Raw genomic sequence first — 8,437 nt, 5'->3', positions numbered from 1 at the left:
TGTTTAGTATGTTTTAAACTCAATTTCGAGCAAGTTAGCAAATAATACAATTTCAAAATATTTGATTTCTAAACATTTCAACATCGCAAAATATATATGTGTTTCTAGCAAAAATCGTGAAGTCTATCCTTTTCTTTATATTTCTTTTTATAGTTCTTAGTCTTCAAAACTGCAGTTCTCAAACTAATTAGAGTCAGTTTGAGAAGGTTATATTTATATGTACAGTTTGAGAAGCAGGAAAGAAAATCCAAGTCCCGTCGTCAACAGGCTGGTTGCACCTCCTCTAGCTCCGCTTGTTTGTTGCGTTGTTGTTTCATGTACTGATACATCTGTAAAATTAAAATATTTATCTAAGAAATACGTCTGTTATACATCATTTTTTTCATTAATTTTTCTTTTATAAAATTTAGAAAGATTTGTGTATTTTAACAGATTGAATGATGTAAAAAGTGCATGAATATTCAGGCTTATTCAGTAATCGTGCAGGTTGTAGATTGGATTGTTTCCTGTTGAATGCATTTTTACCTCAATGTCTAAATTAAATCAAATTCATTGTGTTAATTATTCATTATAATTCAGCTTTTTTTTTTTAAACTTAATGTTTGTTTTGTTAGGTTTTGACAAAAACGTACATGTATTTGAAAAAATAAGTTATCATTTTTAAACATATATGTGTTAAGACAACATGCCATCATCACCTTTCATGTGCATGCACGTGCATTTGCTTGCAACACGTTAAATGACAAAAAGTTGATATCATTGTAGCATTTAAAATTCTTTTAAGAAATCCTGCGATATTGAGCATATACTAAAAAAATGTTCTAAGGGAAATTGGCACAAAAAGGGATTTGGGGCGCGTTTGGGGAACATCTGTAACGGTCCCCATTACAATTAGAACTAGTGCTAATTGTAACGGGGACCGTTACAGATGTTCCCCAAAGCTCCCCAACTCCTTTTTGGTGCCATATTCCCTGTAAGCTTCATTAAATAAGACAAACTCTCTGCATTTTAACTTTAACAACGTTTTTCTCAGAAGGATACCAATTATATTCAAATTTTAGCATTGCACCCGTGCGCATGTGAATGCATGTGCGTTATGATCATATCATCTTGTGTACACTATCTATATATTTTAATATACAATATATCAAAGCATTCAGTCCAAAAGTATGAAAAATCACTCTTTCAAGTGTATTTTTCATTTCAGTCGTTCCAAATGCATGCACGTGCGTGCACGTGCATGATGACCATACCTTCTTGTAGGAGTCCCTTACATCTATCTATATTCTAAATCCCATTCTGTTTGGTTGAAAAACAAGGGAGTTATAGCCATTTCAAGTTTAAGCCAATCAGATTGCAGCACACGTGCATGCGCGTGATTTCATTACTTTTTTCTATATCATATTGTAGAATGTCCTAATGCATGACAATGTTTTAAATTTCAAAGCATTTCGTCAAAAAACAAAGTAGATATAGCCATTTAAAGTTTCAGCCAATCAGATTTCAGCACACGGGCATGCGCATGCTTTCATTAAAATTCTTATATATCATGCTGTAGATCTTCATAATGTAGGTTTATGTTCAAAATTTCAAAGGATTATGACAAGAAACAAGAAAGATATTGAGACTTTAGTTTCAGCCAATCAGAGCGAAGCACACGTGCATGCGCGTGAGATCTTGCTATTTTGACCATGTCATCTTGTGCATACTACTAATATATACTTATAAAATGAGTTTCAAAGCATTTCATCAATGATTTTAATAGTTACGTCTGTATCAATTATATTGGACATTTCTCGTGTTGCACGTGCGAGCTCTTGCAAGCACATGTGCATGCACATGCTTTCATGATAAATCTTATATTACAGGCTGTAGATCTCCCTAATGTATGACTATGTTCAAAATTTCAAATGATTTTATCAAAAAACAAAAAAGATATTGAGACTTTAGTTTCAGCCAATCAGAGCAAAGCACACGTGCATGCGCGTGCGATCTTGCTATTTTGACCATGTCATCTTGTGCATACTACTAATATATCCTTACATTATAAGTTTCAAAACATTTCGTCACAAAATAGAGAAGTTACGGTTATATCCATTATATATTGGTCATTTTAAGTTTTGCACGTGCGCGCTCTTGCAAGCACGTGCGCGCGAAATGACCTTGATTCCGCAAATCTACATAACATGCCTTCTTACCCTAAAAAGGTTTCACCTAAGTCGGATGTGTAGTTTACAAGATCACTCGCGGACAAAATTTTCCCAGGAAGAAAAATAATAATAATAAGAATAATAATAACTAGTGCTAATTGTAACGGGGACCGTTACAGATGTTCCCCAAACGCTCCCCAACTCCCTTTTATAATCATATTCCCTGTAGGCGTAATTAAATAAGACAAACTCTATGCATTTGAGACTTTAACAACGTTTACCAAGAAGTGTACCATGTTCATTCAAATTTTATTATTGCACACTTGCGCTTGTGAATGCATGTGCGTAATGACCATATCATATTGTCTACACAATCTATATATTTTAATATGTTCAATATAATCCAAAAGTATATAAAAAAAAACGGTCATTCAAGTGTATTTTTGATTTTACCCATTTCACGTGCACGCACGTGCATACATGAGCATGGTGACCATGCATTCTTGTAGAAGTCCATTACATCTATCTATGTTCTAAATCCCACCCCGTTTGGTTGAAAACCAAGGGAGTTATACCTGTTTAAAGTTTCAGCCAATCAGATTGCAGCGCATGTACACGCACTTGTATGCATGTGCATAGTGACCATACCTTCTTGTAGAAGTCCAGTATATATATCTATGTTCCAAATCCCATCCTGTTTGGTTGAAAACCAAGGGAGTTATGGCTGTTTAAAGTTTCAGCCAATCAGATTGCAGCGCACGTATACGCACGTGTATGCCTGTGCATGGTGATCATACCTTCTTGTAGAAGTCGATTATATATATCTATGTTCCAAATCTTATCCTGTTTGGTTGAAAACCAAGGGAGTTATAGCAATTTAAAGTTTCAGCCAATCAGATTGCAGCGCACGTGCATGCACGTGTTTTCATGATAATTGCTATATACCTTGTTATAGGATATCCTTATGCATGGCTATGTTCAAAGTTTCAAAGGATTTCGTCAAAAAACAAGAAAGATATAGAGACTTTAGTTTCAGCCAATCAGAGCAAAGCGCACGTGCATGCGCGTGAGATCTTGCTATTTTGACCATGTCATCTTGTCTATAGTACTAATATATCTTTACACTATGAGTTTCAAAGCATTTCATCAAAAAATAGAAAAGTTAAGGCAATATACATTATATTGGTCATTTCACTTGATGCACGTGCGCGCTCTTGCAAGCACGTGCGCGCAAAATGACCTTGATTCCGCAAATCTACATAACATTTCTACTGACCCTAAAAAGGTTTTACCTACATCGGATCAACAGTTTACAAGATCACTCCCGGACAAAAAAGTACCCAGGAAGAAGAAGAAGAAGAAGAAAAATAATAATAATAATAAGAAACAGAGTAAAAACAATATGTTCCCCAACTTCGTTTGGGGAACATAATAAGAAACAGAGTAAAAACAATATGTTCCCCAACTTCGTTTGGGGAACATAACTAGTTATTATTTTTCTTCCTGGGAGAATTTTGTCCACGAGTGATCTTGTCAACTAAACATCCGACTTAGGTGAAACCTTTTTAGGGTCAGTAGGCATGTTATGTAGATTTGCCGAACGAAGGTTATTTTGCGCGCACGAGCTTGCAAGAGCGCGCACGTGCAACACGTGAAATGACTAATATAATGTATATTGCCGTAACTTTTCTATTTTTTGATGAAATGTTTTGAAACTCAGAACGTAAAGATATATTAGCAGTATAAACAAGATGACACGGTCAATATAGCAAGATCTCACGCGCCTGCACGCGCACTTCGCTCTGATTGGCTGAAACTAAAGTCTCAATATCTTTCTTGTTTTACGTCATAATCATTTGAAATTTTGAACTTATTCACACATTATAAAGATCTACAGCATGATATATAAGAATTTTCATGAAAGCACGTACATGCACGTGTGCTAGCAAGAGCACGCACGTGCAACATGTGAAATTACCAATATAATGGATTAAGCCTTTACTTTTCTATTTCTGGATAGAATTTTTTGAAAGTCACAATGCATGGATATACTGTAAATTGGCAAATATTCACGATGGTTTTAATTTCGCTATGTTCGCGATTTATTAATTTTCCACGAAATTAAACCCATCGTGAATGTTATTATTAGTTTTTAATAATGTTAAATTGCTAATAGAAAATTTTGAATTAATTTATTGCAGCGTGAAATTAAAGCCATCGCAAATGGTACTTTTTGAGATATCGTGAAATTTTAACACCGTGGAATTAAAACAATTTACAGTATTGGTAGTATTAACAAGACGACTTGGTCAAAATAGCAAGATCTCACGCGCATGCACGTGCACTTCGCTCTGATTGGCTGAAACTAAAGTCTCAATATCTTTCTTGTTTTATGTTATAATCCTTTGAAATTTTGAACATAGTCATGCATTATGAAGATCTACAGCATGATATATAAGAATTATCATGAAAGCACGTAAATCCACGTGTGCTGCAATCTGATTGGCTGAAACTTTAAATGCCTATAACTTTCTTGTTTCTCAAAAAAATAGGATGAAATTTAGAATATGAATAGGTATCATGGATTCCCTCATGATACTGCTATCAAAATTGAATGCAAGGACGTGTTTGCATGTACCTGCGCAAGCGCAATGCGTGAAATGAACAATATATTAGAAAAACAGTTATTGTAACATTTACATTTTTATGACTTTTTATTGATTCTTGGAATATAATGATATGTTAATAGTTAAGACAACATGCCATGATCACCTTGCATGTGCATGCACGTGCATTTGCGTGCAATGCATTAAATGACAAAAAGTTGATATCATTGTAACTTTTAAAATTCTTTATGAAATCCTGCGATACTGAGCATATTAAATTTTTTTTAAAAGGAAATTTGCACAAAAAGGGAGTTGGGGAGCGTTTGGGGAACATCTGTAACGGTCCCCGTTACAATTAGAACTAGTTGTTAATTGACAATACGTCGTCGATGTATCTAAATGTCGAGTTGCAGGCCACAGCAAGAGTTCTCATTTTTATTAAATAAGCAGCTGTCGATATCAAAAGCCCAGACTTTAATTTATCATGGGGAATGGTATAAAGTTGAGAAGTCATAAGTTTTTAAGCTGTTAATTTTGGTAATTAAGATCTTGTGATTGTCAAATTGTCCAAATTTCCTTGGAATTTTTAAGTATCCACATCTGATATACATTTACACCATTTCTTGAATATAGTGTTGTACAGTCCTCTTGAAGTTTTACCTTCATACAATTATAACCTTATGTGAATTTCAACACCGTTTTACAAATATTATGTGTTAAACCTCAGATGTCATAACAAATACAAATAATAAATTTGCATGCAATAAATAATTTTAAATAGTCAATTCGAAATTTTCAAGAAATTGATTAATGAGGTCATATTATTTTAACACGAGCAAAAAAGGGTTTTTTTGTTTTTCGATTAAAACTGGTTAAAAAATAACAATGACGGGAAAAAATTCGAACTTGAATATTAAGAACTTCTATCAAATTCCAATCGTTTTATCTGAATTAAGCAAATCAAGTCTATTATACACTAATAATTTAGTGAATCAAAACTTTATTATTATTTGTAATATATTGTAATATATTGTAATATATTGTTAATATATTGTTAATTTAAAAATGATGCTTGAAATTGAGGTATTTTTCATGCTACAAGCCTAATAATAAAAACAAAATAATAAATCAACAAAAAACAATAAGTTTTTTTCCAAGTTTGTCATTGCATGACTGTAATTTAAGCAAATCCATCCTTCTAAATATCATTTAAATATTAGGAATTTTTCAAAAGAAGTGTAAAATTCAACTTTGAAATGAAATTGTTTAAAAAGAACTGATAAATATAATTGGACTACTCCCATTTTTAAAAAAAGGTATTCTTATTAAAGACTTGCTTATTTAAGTATTTAGAATTAAAAGAAAAATAATGAAGTTGAGACAAGAATTTTCCATTTATCACATGTATTATCACTTTATAATACTAAGACATTGAAACATTGCGTTATAATAATGGTTACACCTGACAGTTGTGTAATATCAACTTTTAACGTTAGTATTTTTAATATTTACAAGCTCTGTAATAATAAATCAAAATACTACATAAAATGAAAATGGCAACAGAGAAAATGTGATCTTTTGCACTGAGAAGAATGTTTGACATAGTTATACCACAGTTGTTTCAAAAAGTATGACATCTCCTTATGTTATAATTACTCAAAGACAGTTTATCTGTCATGGATACATGTAAATGATATGGTAAAAAAAAGACATATCTTAAAGTATAACATGAATTGTGACTTTTCTGCACTTTCAAATATGAACATAAATAAAGAAAATTCTGAAATTCCCGGACACTTTTCACACATAACGTACGTGTTGAGTGATCTTGAATTTGCGCAGACACTACACATTTCGTACACTTTTCTTTTTAGGTGTTATATGTCAGTGATTTTTATTAAATCATTGATAATTTAATAGATGGATCATCCATGCAAGTTTTTTCAATATAGTGGATACAGTTAGTCGGAAATAAAACCTGCAGAAATAACTTTTATCTCCTCACTCATTTGAAAAATGTAGGTCAGACTCAGCATCTGAAGCTGGACTAGTAGTTAATATGCATTCTTAGATGTATCAGTCATGAAAACTTGGTCAACATATTTACGAATCATCCGTGAAATGTAGGTCAGATCCAGAATCTGAAACAAGCCTGGTAGTATGCATCTTTAGATGTAGAACCAGTCAAGTTTGGTCAACAAAGGGCTTATAGTTACTCAGAAATAATACCTATACCAAAATCTTGAACCTACCGGTATTTTCTCATCCGGAAAATGTATGTCAGATCCATCATCTAAAGCAAGTTTGGTAACATGCATCCTTAGATGTATCACCCAGTCCCAGTCAAGTTTGGTCAACATAAGTCTTATATGCACATGTACATGGAAACGAGGCCTGCAACAAAAACCTTAACATGCTCAAAAAGCATTAACCTGGTTATTCCTCATCTGAAACCTTAACTGGTACAATGAAACACATTGTAGAAGCATCTTGCATGCATCTCTGATCAATATACATGTAGGTCATAGAAAAACTTAAAGAGAGAACTGCACCAAATACTTAAACATCGGACGCCGACGTTATCACATAAGCTCTCCTCAACTTCGTTGAGGTGAGCTTAAAATCTAAATTGGCAATAAAATTATTTTGAAAAATTTAAAAAAAAAATTGGGGTCAGTGATGCAAATTTTGAAATATTGGTCAAAATATGCGATTTTCAGGCAAAAAAGTGTAAATGTTAATCTTATCTTGACTTCATTAATATATCTTCATTTTTATGCAAAGTTTGTTGAGGGAAGGTGTAAAGTTGAATATAAAAATATGATTGAGACCTATACTTATATAAAAAAAATGTTTAATGGTTTAATTAAAGGTATGATAAAGTTTACAATTTTTTTTTGATAATTTCACAAACTTATAACTCTATCTGTGAAATGGTATTTACCTTATGTGCAACTTGCTAAATTAGCTGAAAGCCGTAAAAGATTTATACAGAGGTATCAAAAGGGAGAGCACCAAGGACAATCAGTTATTTGCTTTTTGCAAATGATACTAGTAGATACTTATCAATGCGCTGCGGCGTGCATTTATTCCACGCTCCTGTTCCTTTGCTAAGTGTGACTCCCACCACAACATTTGATCAACCAAGGCGTTAACTATGATACACTCTGAACCACGTGGTATAGTCCGCTCAAGGCACTAGTTTACGACTAGGAAGATTCCACTAGCGAATGAATTTTCTAAGATGTACTGGGTTCGTTATGCAGAGTTCAGGTCCTTATGAAATGCTTGAAAATATCTATGCCTCTAGTTCAACAGTACAAATGTTGACGGGAAAATCTTTCTCAAGATCTTTACGAGGTCAGATGATGGTTGACTGTGCTTTACATATTCTTTATATCTCAAGGATCTAAAATTTTCCTACACCGTGTAATCTTGACAATAACACCAAAGAAACCAATGAGGACGATACACAAGATAACAAGCACCGTTGAAAGCAAATTTTGAGAGGGCGATATCGTCAGTTGCTGTGCGAGTCAGTATGTCTTGATACTCTAGTAAACGCTCAACTTCTGGAAATGGAGCAAAGTATTAAGGAAGAAAAAGACAGACGTTCCGAATGGATACAGTATATGGATATGGTCTACATTATTAAACGCTTTATTAGAGCAGATTGAACAA

The sequence above is a fragment of the Saccostrea cucullata genome, unplaced genomic scaffold (assembly GCF_032062105.1).
Source record: "Saccostrea cucullata isolate Sc308-1 unplaced genomic scaffold, CSIRO_AGI_Scuc_v1 ctg1699, whole genome shotgun sequence".
NCBI classification, from domain to species: Eukaryota; Metazoa; Mollusca; class Bivalvia; order Ostreida; family Ostreidae; genus Saccostrea; species Saccostrea cuccullata.
Note: the sequence above shows the minus strand (reverse complement) of the source record.